The following is an 18,080-nucleotide window of genomic DNA, read 5'->3' as shown; positions in this document are numbered from 1 at the left end:
TGAGTCATGCAACAAATAATAAGCTATTGAGCAGCGTGCGTCTTCTTATTATCTCTTATCATGAAATTATTTTCATTGTTTATTTAAATTTTAAAATAAATAAACCAATGCAGAAAAACTCAGTGAATAATTTTGGCGTGAAATATTGCAACAGTCAATCCGAAATAAGTATGAGAATGATTGGCTGAAATAACCGGAGAACTGCAAAACAATGTGTGCAAAATAAAATACTATCTACTTTTGACGAACTTAAGTTTGTTTGCTCCTAAAATAAATTTAATTTTCTACAAAGTAGCATAGTAGATTTTTTTGTAAAAGAACGCAGGGAAACCTTTTTTATTGGCTAGAAATAAAGTGACCTTTCTTACTTTTATATCAATTATCTGCATTACTTTAATTTTCTGCGTGGTCACCGATAAAGCTATAAATGCTCAGTCATACAGTATACCATTTTGTACAAGGTTGTTGTTGTTGTTGTTATTGTCTTCAGTCCTGAGACTGGTTTGATGCAGCTCTCCATGCTACTCTATCCTGCGCAAGCTGCTTCATCTCCCAGTACCTACTGCAACCTACATCCTTCTGAATCTGCTTAGTGTACTCATCTCTCAGTCTCCCTCTACGATTTTTACCCTCCACGCTGCCCTCCAATGCTAAATTTGTGATCCCTTGATGCCTCAAAACATGTCCTACCAACCGATCCCTTCTTCTAGTCAAGTTGTGCCACAAACTTCTCTTCTCCCCAATCCTATTCAATACCTCCTCATTAGTTACGTGATCTATCCACCTTATCTTCAGTATTCTTCTGTAGCACCACATTTCGAAAGCTTCTATTCTCTTCTTGTCCAAACTAGTTATCGTCCATGTTTCACTTCCATACATGGCTACACTCCAAACAAATACTTTCAGAAACGACTTCCTGATACATAAATCTATATTCGATGTTAACAAATTTCTCTTCTTCAGAAACGCTTTCCTTGCCATTGCCAGTCTACATTTTATATCCTCTCTACTTCGACCATCATCAGTTATTTTACTTCCTAAATAGCAAAACTCCTTTACTACTTTAAGTGTCTGATTTCCTAATCTAATTCCTTCAGCATCACCCCATTTAATTTGACTACATTCCATTATCCTCGTTTTGCTTTTGTTAATGTTCATCTTATATCCTCCTTTCAAGACACTGTCCATTCCGTTCAACTGCTCTTCCAAGTCCTTTGCCGTCTCTGACAGAATTACAATGTCATCGGCGAACCTCAAAGTTTTTACTTCGTCTCCATGAATTTTAATACCTACTCCGAATTTTTCTTTTGTTTCCTTTACTGCTTGCTCAATATACAGATTGAATAACATCGGGGAGAGGCTACAACCCTGTCTCACTCCTTTCCCAACCACTGCTTCCCTTTCATGCCCCTCGACTCTTATTACTGCCATCTGGTTTCTGTACAAATTATAAATAGCCTTTCGCTCCCTGTATTTTACCCCTGCCACCTTTAGAATTTGAAAAAGAGTATTCCAGTCAACATTGTCAAAAGCTTTCTCTAAGTCTACAAATGCTAGAAACGTAGGTTTGCCTTTTCTTAATCTTTCTTCTAAGATAAGTCGTAAGGTCAGTATTGCCTCACGTGTTCCAACATTTCGACGGAATCCAAACTGATCCTCCCCGAGGTCTGCATCTACCAGTTTTTCCATTCGTCTGTAAAGAATTCGCGTTAGTATTTTGCAGCCGTGGCTTATTAAACTGATAGTTCGGTAATTTTCATATCTGTCAGCACCTGCTTTCTTTGGGATTGGAATTATTATATTCTTCTTGAAGTCTGAGGGTATTTCGCCTGTCTCATACATCTTGCTCACCAGCTGGTAGAGTCTTGTCATGACTGGCTCTCCCAAGGCCGTCAGTAGTTCTAATGGAATGTTGTCTACTCCGGGGGCCTTGTTTCGACTCAGGTCTTTCAGTGCTCTGTCAAACTCTTCACGCAGTATCGTATCTCCCATTTCGTCTTCATCTACATCCTCTTCTATTTCCATAATATTGTCCTCAAGTACATCGCCCTTGTATAAGCCTTCTATATACTCCTTCCACCTTTCTGCCTTCCCTTCTTTGCTTAGAACTGGGCTGCCATCTGAGCTCTTGATATTCATACACGTGGTTCTCTTCTCTCCAAAGGTCTCTTTAATTTTCCTGTAGGCAGTATCTATCTTACCCCTTGTGAGATAAGCTTCTACATCCTTACATTTGTCCTCTAGCCATCCCTGTTTAGCCATTTTGCACTTCCTGTCGATCTCATTTTTGAGACGTTTGTATTCCTTTTTGCCTGCTTCATTTACTGCATTTTTATATTTTCTCCTTTCATCAATTAAATTCAATATTTCTTCTGTTACCCAAGGATTTCTAGCAGCCCTCGTCTTTGTACCTACTTTATCCTCTGCTGCCTTCACTACTACATCCCTCAGAGCTACCCATTCTTCTTCTACTGTATTTCTTTCCCCTATTCCTGTCAATTGTTCCCTTATGCTCTCTCTGAAACTCTGTACAACCTCTGGTTCTTTCAGTTTATCCAGGTCCCATCTCCTTAATTTCCCACATTTTTGCAGTTTCTTCAGTTTTAATCTACAGGTCGTAACCAATAGATTGTGGTCAGAGTCCACATCTGCCCCTGGAAATGTCTTACAACTTAAAACCTGGTTCCTAAATCTCTGTCTTACCATTATATAATCTATCTGATACCTTTTAGTATCTCCAGGGTTCTTCCACGTATACAACCTTCTTTCATGATTCTTAAACCAAGTGTTAGCTATGATTAAGTTGTGCTCTGTGCAAAATTCTACTAGGCGGCTTCCTCTTTCATTTCTTAGCCCCAATCCATATTCACCTACTATGTTTCCTTCTCTCCCTTTTCCTACACTCGTATTCCAGTCACCCATTACTATTAAATTTTCGTCTCCCTTCACTATCTGAATAAATTCTTTTATTTCATCGTACATTTCTTCAATTTCTTCATCATCTGCAGAGCTAGTTGGCATATAAACTTGTACTACTGTAGTAGGTGTGGGCTTCGTATCTATCTTGGCCACAATAATGCGTTCACTATGCTGTTTGTAGTAGCTTACCCGCATTCCTATTTTCCTATTCATTATTAAACCTACTCCTGCATTACCCCTATTTGATTTTGTGTTTATAACCCTGTAGTCACCTGACCAGAAGTCTTGTTCCTCCTGCCACCGAACTTCACTAATTCCCACTATATCTAACTTTAACCTATCCATTTCCCTTTTTAAATTTTCTAACCTACCTGCCCGATTAAGGGATCTGACATTCCACGCTCCGATCCGTAGAACGCCAGTTTTCTTTCTCCTGATAACGACATCCTCCTGAGTAGTCCCCGCCCGGAGATCCGAATGGGGGACTATTTTACCTCCGGAATATTTTACCCAAGAGGATGCCATCATCATTTAATCATACAGTAAAGCTGCATGTCCTCGGGAAAAATTACGGCTGTAGTTTCCCCTTGCTTTCAGCCGTTCGCAGTACCAGCACAGCAAGGCCGTTTTGGTTAATGTTGCAAGGCCAGATCAGTCAATCATCCAGACTGTTGCCCCTGCAACTACTGAAAAGGCTGCTGCCCCTCTTCAGGAACCACACGTTTGTCTGGCCTCTCAACAGATACCCCTCCGTTGTGGTTGTACCTACGGTACGGCCATCTGTATCGCTGAGGCACGCAAGCCTCCCCACCAACGGCAAGGTCCATGGTTCATGGGGGGAGGTTTGTACAAGGATCGGCATAAATCTGGATTGGTACATGCTTGTTTCACACGTCAAAATCGTTTTCGATGATTTCAAGTCATTGGTGAATAAAATCCTCAAATTATAAACAAGGATATGATAATCAACTGTAATAACCAGTTTTTTAACTATACCCCTACGCAGAGCTTGAAATTCTAACATATGCTGTAAAACACAGTTTCATGTATAAAAACATGATTTTCCGTGTTTGAAATAAGAATGATGAAAGACTTCTACAAACGCTTCTTACAATTACCGTAAGAATATATATTTTTTTATCATCTGTATCACATTAACCGCCTCAGAAAGTGCAATTTGTTTCAGACCGGCTTGTGCGTGCTTTTTAAATGCAATTTTGGACTGCTATATAGTGGTAACGGTTAAATCTTTCACAAAACAACATGACGACCATTAATTACATGTTTTTTTCTACCTTCTTACGAAATTACAACAGGTTCGCACGTCTCACAGAAGTGGCCCCTAAAAGGAAACAGACAAAAAGATTTTTTGCGAGTATGATCTGAATAAGGCTAGATTTTTGAAAGCGAGGTTTAAATTTTATCGTAAGGACGCATCTTTTATTGATTCCCTTTAAAATCTTTCTGCAAATTGAGAACACGTGAAAACGAATTTTACGTGCCGCATACCGCATAAAAACAACATATAAATTTTATCGCTTGAAAAATTTTGGTTTGGTTATCCATTTATCTACCTTCGTGCAATTCGAACCAATTTTTACAAGTTTAAAATACTGAAGTGGCGGGTTTAGTAACCTTCCAGAGAAACGTGTTTTTTGCACGTAAAATCCAAACGAGGTTACATTATCTCGAACAGTTAAAACTAATCTTAGACCAAGGTTCGATACAGCAGTGAACCAGATTTGAACCATCAGTCTCGCTCGATTCCAGAAATACTTAAGTGGGCTCTTTCGTGAACACAAAGGAAATCTTCAAAAATTTCTCATTTTTGTGAATGGCGTAGCTCAAATAATAAGAGGTGTAGGCCCGTGTAATGCTTACCACCTTTTAACAAATATTTCTCAGAGGCTTTCTCAAAATCAGTGATTGATGAATGCGTTCCTGAGCCACATTCTCGATGTTTTTCAATAATTTCTTATTGTAAACATGCCATTACACGAACATCCTTATCATTTCAGCTTTTTGTACAATAATTATTACGTATCAATTTTAGTAGTTAACTATATCCAATTTAGTTGGTAGTTTATGTGGATATGATATTGGACCACTCTTTATTTGAATTTCATATGATTTATTGTGCCATTAACTAATTTCCAAGCCACCGAAAAGCCATAATCAAGTAAGAATGTTAAACGAACGTAATTTTTTGGACTCTATGCGGCTGGACATTTGGATCCCGGTAATCGCATTGAATCTTGCTCTTCATTATACCATGACCCTAGCGACTATCTAGAAATGCTAAAAATAACGTTGCTCTAACAAATCCATCTGATGACGAGCCTGCCATGAATTAAGGAATTGTTATCAAAATCGAAAAGAAATTGGTTGAATTTCAAACCTACATAAACCGCCAATTTAAATCATAGTTGAAGCTCATCATCCACAATGCGTATAATGAATATCTAGATCTAAACGTTATTTGCTTAGGTTTTACTTTAAAATGCTAACTATGGCATGTATTGCATGAGGGCGCGGAAATACAGTACGCTGTCAGGCACATGACAGTGTTTGCGTAGCTTTTCTTGTTCAGTATTCGTAAGTTCAGTAATATTATCTAAATCTTCGCCATGCGACGATCTGTGCTTTGCAATAATTCGGTATGATTTGCTTGGTGTTTTTTTTTTTTTTTTTATTTTGCATTCCACCACTGTGTATACTTGACGACTACGTTACTGCTGTCGCACTACATTTTCCTTCCTTTTTAGTATTTAATGGATCTGAGGAGTACCTAGAAGAGGGTCGAAACCTGTTATTCAGTACAATAAAAAACTGACCACATAGAGAAGCTCTTATTGTATGTTCTCTTGAATTACTTAGATCCTAAAAAGCAGTTTTCCTCTTAGAAAGGACATTAACTAAGGTAAAAATATGTGTTCTCAAACGCTCATAATCAATCCACCTACTTTTCCTCTACCTTGAAGCACATTTAGTGACATAAAATTCATGCCTATAACTGAAGTATTCCAAAATGTCTGTGCAACACCAGCCGTGCTTCCAGCGTTTCTGAGAAATTTTCTGCAACATTTCCATAATACATGCGCACATTCATCTCCGCATATTCGTCGCTACAGATTTCTCAGTTACAGTCAGGAAGATTTATGATCACAGTGGAGATGAAAGCGGTAGTATTACAAACAAAATGGGTATTACAGTTTCACGTTAAACTTCACAGTTACTCTTCATGTGCCATATATTCACTTTAACAGCGTTCTGGCGGCAGAATTACATCTCATCAACTCAGCGTCGTATGTCAGAATTGTAATATGGCAGGAATGATATGATAACTGGTATGTGCTTAGGCTGGACAAACTGCCACCACATCCAAATTTAACGCAAGATGAAGGAGACAGGAAAGCTCAAATGTAACTTGAACTTTAACAGGGATTACAGCAACCTCATCAGGAGATTGCATGTACTATACAGAATTTGGTGATGGAGTTGGTTGTTAACAGTTATTCTTTGAATCTTTCGGCTCTTTTGCGTGTTGCACTCCAGTTTTTTCACGACATTGTTATAGAGTTATTTCTTGCCAAACAACTTAAAAATTTGTCTCATGCTGTATATGGATCTTAATTGATAATAATTGTTTCATGCAGTAACTCCATTCAATCGTTTCTAATTGCTTCAACTATAGGTTCTTGGTGAAAAAATGTATACTGTATTAACTAAACGAAACACTTTGTTAGCCTTGTTTCGCAAACTTTACTTTTCCTGTATGACCTAGGTTTCGGGTTACAAGACCATTTTCTAGTTCATTATTTAAATAACCGGTTAACAGTGTTATCAGATTTCTAGTTCAGTGTGTATCATCCCGTATTTCAACAGATGAAAGGTACTTCGTCGATTTTTTCATTGCGACACTGTCCTATTTCCCAACACTTCCAGTATCCGATTGTGGTTGTCTCAGTTCGTACGATTGGCGATATTTTCCGTCGAAGATTTGTCATTTTTCTTAGGTTTATCTTCTCCAAAATGCTTTTCAACAAAGATTTATGCCGCTCCATCTTTCCAGTTGGTTTTATCTTTGTATCATATCTTATGTAAAGTAGTAATCATTGCAAATTAAACTGTTTAGTTCCGCTCATTAGGATTTCATTGTATTCGACTCATTATTGTAAATATATTCCTTCTTTCCACGTACATTTATTTTGTTAGCTGCTTTCCGAGATTCACAATTCGCGGTCAAAAGTTGGAACCATGTAAACAATATTGTCTTAAGTAATTCATTCTTCGCTTTCCGAAATTCACAATTTGCAGACAAAAGCTAATACCATCTAAACAGTTGTATTAAGTAATACATTTCTTCCTAGTATACCAATATTTACAATACTGATACCTTATAAATATCTTTTAGCACTAAACGAATTTTCCGTAGGTACTTGGCAAAACATTATAGTAAAGAGCACTGGACCGTGATGACATGAATCTCGAAAAAAGATTAGAAGGTGAAAAATAAAACTAAAACAAAGGTAATGGAGTACAGTCCAATTAGGAATGGAGAATCACACGCTATAAGTACTCATTAAATTTTACTAATTGGTCAGGAAAATTATCTCTGACATGGATATATCCGTAAACATCTAATATTAATTTCAGTGATAAGAAGTCTTTTCTGAAGGTATGGAGGATAGTTCAATCGATAAGAGAGTAGAAGCTTCTGGAATCTGGTTCTACAGAAGAATGCTGAAGATCCGATGAGTTGATCATGTAATTAATGAGCAGCTACTAAATACAACTGGGGATAAAAGATGTTTATGGCACAAGTTGATTAGAAGAAGGGTCATTTGACGGACACATGTTGAGGAATCAAGAAATCGTCAGTGTCATAATGGAGTGAATTGAGATAATGCGTGGCGAGGTTGGAGACGTAGAAGTTGTAGGAGACGGAGGAGTGTACATGGCAAAAAGGTACAAACAGATGTGGACGGCAGCAGAGGTTTGGAGGCTTGCTTAGGCTAAGGCTAACGCAGAAAACTACACCAAATCTGTTTTAGACTGAACACAAGAATACAAGTTGTAACACCATAGCTCTAATGCTCTATTGATTTATTTTGCCTTTTGTTTTATTTAATGTTACATCGTTGAGCTTCTGTAAATGTGATTCAATCGATAACACAAAACTGTATACTCCTTCCTTTGTTGAAACTTTGACGTCATGATTTGATTCTATGCAATGTAGTATATCTGTCATTTAAATTTTTGTCTCATGTGGAGGGAGACAAAATTTACTTTAAACATTTGGAATTTGGGTGAATAATTTTTTGTAGAAATTGTAATATGTGCAAATGTTCTGTTTTATTTAAAATGTTTGTTTGCTGTGATGTAAACTGCCGACCTTCACTCAGGATTCTTAGTTATGTGGTCTTTAAATTCCCCTCGGGAACGGAACTTAGTAGCGCGCGCAAATCGTGTTGGAACTGCGAGTCAGTCGGGGACGAGCTACCAAACTGTGCACTGCTCATGTGAAAGTTGTATATTGTGCTGGTTCCAGAGAGGATTTTCGGACGCTTACCAATGCCTCGGATGGATGGATAAATAGCTGGAATTCAGGAATTGGTATCTATCTCGCCACCAAGAAGGGACAGAGTCCAACAACTCTGCCTACAAATCCACCTACCAACATAAAGTTGCCACCACATTGCGCAATCACTGTAACGGAATACTATAATAATGTACACCGAAGGATCAGCTTATTGGATGTTTCAGTGTGCACAAATATAAGTTAACTTATAACTGAATTTATGTTCCTACCTCGAATATTTCTCTATCACAACACCTCTCAGGTTCCTCTCCATTTGAACTATGATTACCGAGTGTCCTAGTTTGTGGAAAAATTGAAAGCCTCAAAGCCAAATAGTTAATTGAATAATGTTGTTTGATCTTTGGTAAGAAGGGAATATTCAGATTTACTGGGGATTTAGCGAAATTGTGGGAGGTAGTAAAAGCAGTTTTGTGAAGTTTCAAAGTCACCTATTTAATCACTTACTTGAAAATAGAAGACTGTCGCAATAAAGACAATTTGCTCTTTCTTTTAGAGATTAAAAGTTCATAAAACTGAGGCTTATAAAGTTTTGCTTAGTTAATGATCATAGTGCTGCCTGTAGCAAATTTTAAAAGGTGAGTTAGTTTCTTGTAAAGTTATCAACATGGTGTGTCAATGCAGTAAAAGTCGTTAATTGCAGTTGTGGAAAGTTGGATGCTTGCTAAGCACTTGTTTCTTTTGGGTATTGAAAAGTGCATATTAATAGTGTAATAAGATCCACAGGTTATCCTTTACCACTATCTATGAAAACAATAATTTCTTCATTCAAAAGACAGTGAGACGTAATCTGCTAGTGAATTCCATTTAACTTTCATTCTAAATAGAATAGTATTTAGTTGAGAGATATTTAACCTGTGACTAGTTCATAATTTTGCAGTGAACTACATTTATAATTTTATGTTAGCTAGGAAAATGTTTGAACAATATTACTGAACCTATGTCCAATTAATGATTCTGCAGTGAATATTAATAGTAATGTTATAAAGACCATTCAGTTTTAATTAGCCCTGAAAGTAAGTGTGTGTTTCGTTATCTGCTATATTTATGCAAATAGTCTGTTCTGCTCTGTCAGCTTCCCATCTTAACCGTGAACAAATGCTGGTGTCAGAGTTCATTGCACTCGCGTGTGGCAAAATATACGTTGTTTTTTGTCTTCTTAAGTTACTCACACCTACTTTCTTAAACAAGAACGCTAATCTTCCTCTTGCCTAATTAGGCTGGCGACCGTTTTCTTTATTCTTTAAACAGTGTAGATAGGCAAAAATATTGTTCGTTACCGTTTAAAATATTTACGTAATTCTGGCTTTCATTTCCGATAAGCCACCCCCGTTAGGTATAACACGGGCAACATAACAAAATTCCTCTCAGAGGGTAACACTGCTCTGTTGCTTTATACCATAACTGATTTAACTAGACAGTTTTATTTCACGACCTGCCCCCTACTTTAATATTATGGTATAGCAATAGCTGACGGAAGTGTTATACGTGGCTTTTCCGTGACAGGACTATTTGTTTTGTTGGGGCATAATACGTAATAAAAAAAATTTGGTATCTGATTGCATAAGCTACGTAAATACTCTTCCAGTGTTATAAAGTGTAATGTGCTCGACCGGTTGCGAATGGCGCTTGCAGCGCACAAACAAAATATGTCCCAGTGCTATAACAAGAGAATCTGACATAATAGGACGAAGACGATATATTATCCGGCAGTTACAGAATATTTCAAGTGCTTCTCAGAAAGGAGAACTGCGATTTTCTTGGTCTTTCCGAAATTTCACTGCAGTTTAAGAAAAAGAATAACACAGCTTTATGTCATACACAATGCGGAAATCATTACAGGTTAACATTGCTGGGTGGAAAGTTTTATGGCTGAAAATGTGTAATCTTCAAAGCACGATATTAATTACCTACTAGCAAACACATGTACTTCATTTACTTACCAGATGCGTCTAACAGCTGATGTCGTGGAGTGGAGGCTGTGATTTAACAACGGTTCCTGTTTCTATGCAACCAGGCGTTAACGTTTCAACCGGCAGCACTCGTCCTCCCCAACCATCTAGGAGAGGGTCGTGCTTGTACGCTGTTGCCGGGCAACGGCAGATGCGACAGCAACAGAGCTCTCTGTCGTGGAGACAGCTGCTGTCTAGCGTACCTAGGGCTTGTCTGCCGTCTACTGGTCGCTATTCCATTTTGTAGTAATGTAAAAGCTGTCACATAGACCAACTGCATATTCAGTGCAACCAGTGCCTACAGAGAATTTTGTAAACGCTCCGCACATACGTCCTGTACACAAAATGTGCACCTTTAAACGCTGTTCTGTCACTAGTTTATCGTCCACTCCGTCAAAATAATTCTTAATCAAATTTGCCAATGTTCCTTTCTGCTTAGAGATTGCTTCAAGAAACTACATAATTTATACAAGCAGTTTAATTTCTAAGATTACTAAAAGTATGCTTCAAAAGAGGTAACAATTTGTAATTACACTGAAGAGCCAAAGAAACTGGTATACCTGCCTAATATCGTGTAGGGCCCCGCGAGCATGCAGAAGTTGCGTAACACGAAGTGGCGTGGACTCGACCAATGTCCGAAGGAGGGCTGGACGCAACTGCACCATGAAACCTGCAGGGCTGTCCACAAATCCGTAAGGGTACGAGTGGGTGAAGATCTCTTCTGAACAGCACGTTGCAAGGCGTCCCAGATAGACTCAATAATGTTCATGTGTAGAGAGTTTGGTGGACAGCGGAAGTATTTAAACTCGGAAGAGTGTTCCTCCAGCCTCTCTGTAGCAACCCTGTACCTGTGGGGGGTCGCATCGTCCTGTTGAAAATGCCCATGTCCCTCTGTATGCAAAATGGACAAGAATGGATGCAAGTAATCAGACAGGAAGCTTACGTACATGTTACTTGTCAGAGTCTTATGTAGACGTATCTGCGGTCCCGTATCACTCCAACAGCACACGTCCCACACTTACGTTATAAAGCCTCCACCACCTCGAAGAGTCCCCTGCTGACATGCAGGTTCCATGGATTTATGAGGTGGTCTCCATACCCGTACACGTCCATCCGTTCGATACAATTTGAAACGAGACTCGTCCGACCAGGCAACATGTTTTCAGCCATAAACAGTTGAATGACGTTGTTGACTAGCCCAGGCGAGGCCTAATGCATTGTCATGCAGTCATCAAGCGTACAAAAGTGGACCTTCGGCTCCTAAATCTCATATCGATGATGTTTCGTTGAATGGTTCACATACTGACATTTGTTGATGGCCCAGCACTGATATCTGGAACAATTTGCGGATCGGTTGCATTTCTGTCACGTTGAACGATTCTCTTCAGTCGTCGTTGGTCCTATTCTTGCATGGATCTTTTTCCGGCCGCAGCGATGTCTGAGATTTGATCTTTATTCGGATTCCTGATATTCACGGTACACTCGTGAAATGATCGTACGGGAATATCCCCGCTTCATCGCTACCTCGGATATGCTGTGTCCCATCGCTCGTGTGCCTGCTCTAACCCCAAGTTCAAGCTCTTGATAACCAGCCATTGTTCAGCAGTAACCGCCCTAACAACTGAGCCAGACACATGTTGTCTTATATAGTCGTTGCCGAAGGCAGTGCAGTGATCTCCCTGTTTATATATCTCTTTATTTGTATACGCATAGCTATACCCGTTTCTTTGTCGCTTATCTGGAAACTATTTCGCAAGGATTCAATCTGCTAAACTTCATGTCACCAGTTTCATACAGCAAACGACACAATGAGCAGACATATCTCAGGACGCGCATTGTGGCCTTCTGGAGATGAACGGTTAAAAACTTTTGAAATACAGGTAGAAAAAGTACCAGACAAAAGAATTCGGTTGGAGTAATTCTTAGATTGCAAAGCGAACCGTGGCATGAACAAACTTACTCCCTCGACTAGGTGTGGCGTCAAACCTGGGGATACCATGAAAAGTGGGCTGCTAGGAGTGGACAGCCAACATGCCACTGAAGCTGAAAAAGCTGCTGAATGCTTCCCAAAGAAGGATATAATAAGAAATGAAACAATGAAAATTAAAGGAGACGAATAGGACAGTCAGAATCAGCAAGATTATAGAACTGGAATGTATTCACATGTTACCGTTGGGAAGCAAATGCAAATCCCTAGTTTCAGTTTCCATTCGGGTGGTTGATTTGGGGGAGAGGACTAAACACCGAGGTCATCCGTCCCACAGTATTAGAGAAGAGTGGAGAAGGAAGTCGTCCATGCTCTTTCAAAGGAGCCTTCGCGGCATTTGCGTGAAGCAGTTTAGGGAAATTACGGAAAACATCAATCAGGATGGCCGGTCGCAGGTTTGAACCGTCGTCCTTCCGAATGCGAGTCCAGTGTGCTAACCACTGTGCCACCTCACTCGGTCAGTTTCCCGTAATAAACGTTTTTGCATACTTGGGTATTATTATCTCACCCATTATTACACCTGCAAAAAAACGGAAAATATTTCAAATGTTCAAAATAGAGAACTAGAGAAATCGGCAATTGCGGAGTGCAGCCTCACGAACAAACACAAAATACTGTTCGATGAAACAAAAATTCTGTCCCAAGCCTCCACATACTGGGATTGTGTTATTAAGCACGCTTTTGAAACAAGAATGAGCGAGAAGAATTTTAACCATGATAGCGGATACTATCTGTGTGGTGCATGGAAACAATCGCTCGATGCAGATAAGCAGCAGAGACATTCCTTGCAGTGTTTACGTACTAACAGAAGCGTCGGCGCCATCAGCGCACACAATGACACCGTCTGCGACAGCATTACGTAATCACCAGCCAATCACAAGCCGACCAATCAGAAGCCGTCCATGGGCTATAAAAAGGCCACCACAGCAGCAGTGAAGACACTCAGTCGCTCTTGACGATGTCGATGGAGGCTGTCGTCGAAAGTTCGAGATTTTATCCCGAATTGATGTGGCAAGAAAACCGAGAATTTTTTACATATAAGTGCCGTTCCGAAAGACTTCGTTCTCAACCAAACCTTAGTCACAGCAACACATTCTTCATCATAACATTTAGTAGCACACAAACTTGAACCTTTCAACCTGATACTGCACCACCTCTTACCTGTTCCCAGGTCCTAAGAAATTCAAAACACCGTTTGACACAATGAAATGTATTGCTTCAGGCATGGTTACAACACCTGCTCTGATCGGCTGTATCTTACAGAAAAAGCAAAAACTGTTCTCCACCACCAGGTTTCCTCTGCTGTTCCTTTCGAGCACCAGGGCCCAGTGTTTTTTCAGTAGCAAAATAAAACGCAGTTACTACCAAACAGTGAGGTAGACAGAACTATTTGTCCCGATAGTGATCAGTTTTATATCGGTCAGTCAGGCAGAGACGGAAGCTATGGTGGGTGATCGTGAACGTAGCTGGAGATTGCAAAATTTTCTGAGTATGTGGTGAGTAACGGCCACAGCTCCCATCCAAAGCCTCATGTCACTTAACAAACGCAATCCAAGAACTTAACCTGTTGCCAGGCTTGAAGGAAACAGATATCTGACCCACAGTAGTGATTTGATAATAAGTGAACTAACACTTCCCTTCTTCTAAGCTTCACCTTATCGACACAGCTCTCCAGTTCTTCCCATGCTGTCTGTTCCATTCCATTCCTCCATTTTCTCCTGTATTTAATTATTCATTTTGTTGTAATTGTCCATCTGTTAGGTATAATCTGTATCTGCATCACATCCATATGAACAGCATCTTCAAACAATTTTTCGTTACCCTAGTTTTGATTTTATTTTATTCTATTCAGATTATTAATTTAATTTAAACTGGTGTTTGACTGCGTGGCCATCTTCCGCATCAATCACAGAAACATTTGTTTTGTAAATAAAACTATTTTTTATGCTGCACTGTATTTTTCCCAGACACGTTTTGCCTTTTTCTTACTATCCGTTATCTTCAGAGGGATCTAGAACGATACAGTTTTGTTATTTTTATAGTATCAAATAGTTCACGTCACATCTTTTATGCAAATATGTATTTACTTACATCAAAAAATACAAAAATATTGTTGTTGTTGTTGTGGTCTTCAGTCCTGAGACTGGTTTGATGCAGCTCTCCATGCTACTCTATCCTGTGCAAGCTTCTTCACCTCCCAGTACCTACTGCAACCTACATCCTACTGAATCTGCTTAGCGTAGTCATCTCTTGGTCTCCCTCTACGATTTTTACCCTCCACGCTACCCTGCAATGCTAAATTTGTGATCCCTTGACGCCTCAGAACATGTCCTACCAACCGATCCGTTCTTCTGGTCAAGTTGTGACACAAACTTCTCTTCTCTCCAATCCTATTCCACACTTCCTAGTTAGTTATGTGATCCACCCATCTAATCTTCAGCATTCTTCTGTAGCACCACATTTCGAAAGCTTCTATTCTCTTCTTGTCCAAACTATTTATCGTCCATGTTTCACTTCCATACGTGGCTACACTCTATTCAAATACTTTCAGAAATGACTTCCTGACACTTAAATCTATACTCGATGTTAACAAATTTCTCTTCTTCAGAAACGTTTTCCTTTCCATTGCCAGTCTACATTTTATATCCTCTCTACTTCGACCATTATCAGTTATTTTGCTCCCCAAATAGCAAACCTCCTTTACTGCTTTAAGTGTCTCATTTCCTAATCTAATTCCCTCAGCATCACCCGATTTAATTCGACTACATTCCATTATCCTCGTTTTGCTTTTGTTGATCTTCATCTTATATCCTCCTTTCAAGACACTGTGAATTTAGTTCAACTGCTCTTCCAAGTTCTTTGCTGTCTCTGACAGAATTACAATATCATCAGCGAACCTCAAACTTATTATTTCTTCTCCCTGGATTTTAATACCTACTCCGAATTTTTCTTTTGTTTCCTTCACTGCTTGCTCAATATACAGATTGAATAACATCGGGGAGAGAATAAAACCCTGTCTCACTCCCTTCCCTATCACTACTTTCCTTTCATGTTCCTCGACTCTTATAACTGCCATCTGGTTTCTGTACAAATTGTAAATTGCTTTCGCTCCCTGTATTTTACCCCTGCCACCTTCAGAATTTGAAAGAGAGTATTCCAGTCAACATTGTCAAAAGCTTTCTCTAAGTCTACAAATGCTAGAAACCTAGGTTTTCCTTTCCTTATCTAGCTTCTAAGATAAGCCGTAGGTTCAGTATTGCCTCACGTGTTCCAACATTTCTACTGAATCCAAACTGATCTTCCCCGAAGTCTGCATCTACCAGTTTTTCCATTCGTCTGTAAAGAATTCGTCTTAGTATTTTGCAGCTATGACTTATCAAACTGATAGTTCGGTAATTTTCACATCTGTCAACACCTGCCTTCTTTGGGATTGGAATTACGATATTCTTCTTGAAGTCTGAGGGTACTTCGCCAGTCTCACACATCATGCTCACCAGATGGTAGAGTTTTGTCATGACTGGCTCTCCCAAGGCCGTCAGTAGTTCCAATGGTCTACTCCGACGTCTTTCAGTGCTCTGTCAAACTCTTCAGGTAGTATCGTATCTCTCATTTCATCTTCATCTACATCCTCTTCCATTTCCATAATATTGTCCTCATGTACATCGCAATTGTATAGACCCTCTATATACTCCTTCCACCTTTCTGCTTTCCCCACTTTGCTTAGGACTCGGTTTCCATCTGAGCTCTTAATATTCATACAAGTGGTCCTCTTTTCTCCTAGGGTCTCTTTAATTTTCCTGTAGGCAGTGTCCATCTTACTCCTAGTGAGATAAGCCTCTACATCCTTACATTTGTCCTCTAGCCATCGCTGTTTGCCATTTTGCATTTCCTGTCGGTCTCATTTTTGAGACGTTTTTATTCCTTTTTGCCTTCTTCATTTACTGCATTTTTATATTTTCTCCTTTCATCAATTAAATTCAATATTTCTTCTGTTACCCAAGGATTGCTACTAGCCCTCGTCTTTTTACCTACTTGATCCTCTGCTGCCTTCACTACTTCATCCCTCAAAGCTATCCATTCTTCTTCTACTGCATTTCTTTCCCCCATTTCTGTCAATTGCTCCCTTATGCTCTCCCTGAAACTCTGTACAACCTCTGGTTCTTTTAGTTTATCCAGGTCCCATCTCCTTAAATTCCAACCTTTTTGCAGTTTCTTCAGTTTTAAACTACAGGTCATAACCAATAGATTGTGGCCAGAGTCCATATCTGCTCCTGGAAATGTCTTACAATTTAAAACCTAGTTCCTAAACCTCTGTCGTACCATTATATAAACTATCTGAAACCGGTCAGTATCTCCAGGCTTCTTCCATGTATACAGCCTTCTTTTATTACTCTTGAACCAAGTGTTATCTATGATTAAGTTGTGCTCTGTGCAAAATTCTACCAGGCGGCTTCCTCTTTCATTTCTTAGCCCCAGTCCATATTCACCTACTACGTTTCCTTCTCTCCCTTTTCCTACTACCGAATTCCAGTCACCCATGACTATTAAATTTTCCCACCCTTCACTATCTGAATAATTTCTTTTATTTGATCATACATTTCTTCAATTTCTTCGTCATCTGCAGATCTAGTTGGCATATAAACTTGTACTACTGTAGTAGGTGTGGGCTTCGTATCTACCTTGGCCACAATAATGCGCTCACTATGTGTTTGTAGTAGCTTACCTGCATTCCTATTTTCCTATTCATTATTAAACCTACTCCTGCATTACCCCTATTTTATTTTGTGTTTATAACTCTGTAGTCACCTGACCAGAAGTCTTGTTCCTCCTGCCACCGCACTTCACTAATTTCCACTATATCTAACTTTAACCTATCCATTTCCATTTTTAAATTTTCTAACCTACCTGCCCGATTAAGTGATCTGACATTCCACGCTCTGATCCGTAAAACGCCAGTTTTCTTTCTCCTGATAACGATATTCTCTTGAATAGTCCCCGCCCGGAGATCTGAATGGGGGACTATTTTACCTCCGGCATATTTTATCCAAGACGACGCCATCATCATATAATCATACAGTAAAGCTGCATGCCTTCGGGAAAAATTACGGCCGTAGTTTCCTCTTGCTTTCAGCCGTTCGCAGTACCAGCACAGATAGGCTGTTTTGGTTATTGTTACAAGACCAGATCACTCAATCATCCAGACAGTTGCCCCTGCAACTACTGAAAAGGCTGCTGCCCCTCTTCAGGAACCACACGTTTGTCTGGCCTCTCAACAGATACCGCTCCGTTGGGGTGTACCTACGGTACGGCTATCTGTATCGCTGAGGCTCGCAAGCCTCCCCACCAACGGCAAGGTCCATGGTTCATGGGGGGAGGTACAAAAATATACTTACATAAATCTTCAAAAAGATCTAACACGATACAGCTTTGTTATTTTAAACTCTCAAACAGTTCACGTCGCGTTTTTATTTAAATAAGTAAATAAGTAATTACTTACTTATAAACGCGACCTTAACTCTATGATAATATAAAAATAACCAAACTATACTGTTCTAGATCCCACTGAACGTACCTTAGAGTAAGAAAAAGGCGAAATGCATTTGGAAAATATTGATTACAGATG

The sequence above is a fragment of the Schistocerca gregaria genome, chromosome 5, assembly GCF_023897955.1.
Source record: "Schistocerca gregaria isolate iqSchGreg1 chromosome 5, iqSchGreg1.2, whole genome shotgun sequence".
NCBI lineage: Eukaryota > Metazoa > Arthropoda > Insecta > Orthoptera > Acrididae > Schistocerca > Schistocerca gregaria.
The sequence above is the reverse complement of the archived record's forward strand: the minus strand, read 5'-3'. Positions refer to the sequence as shown.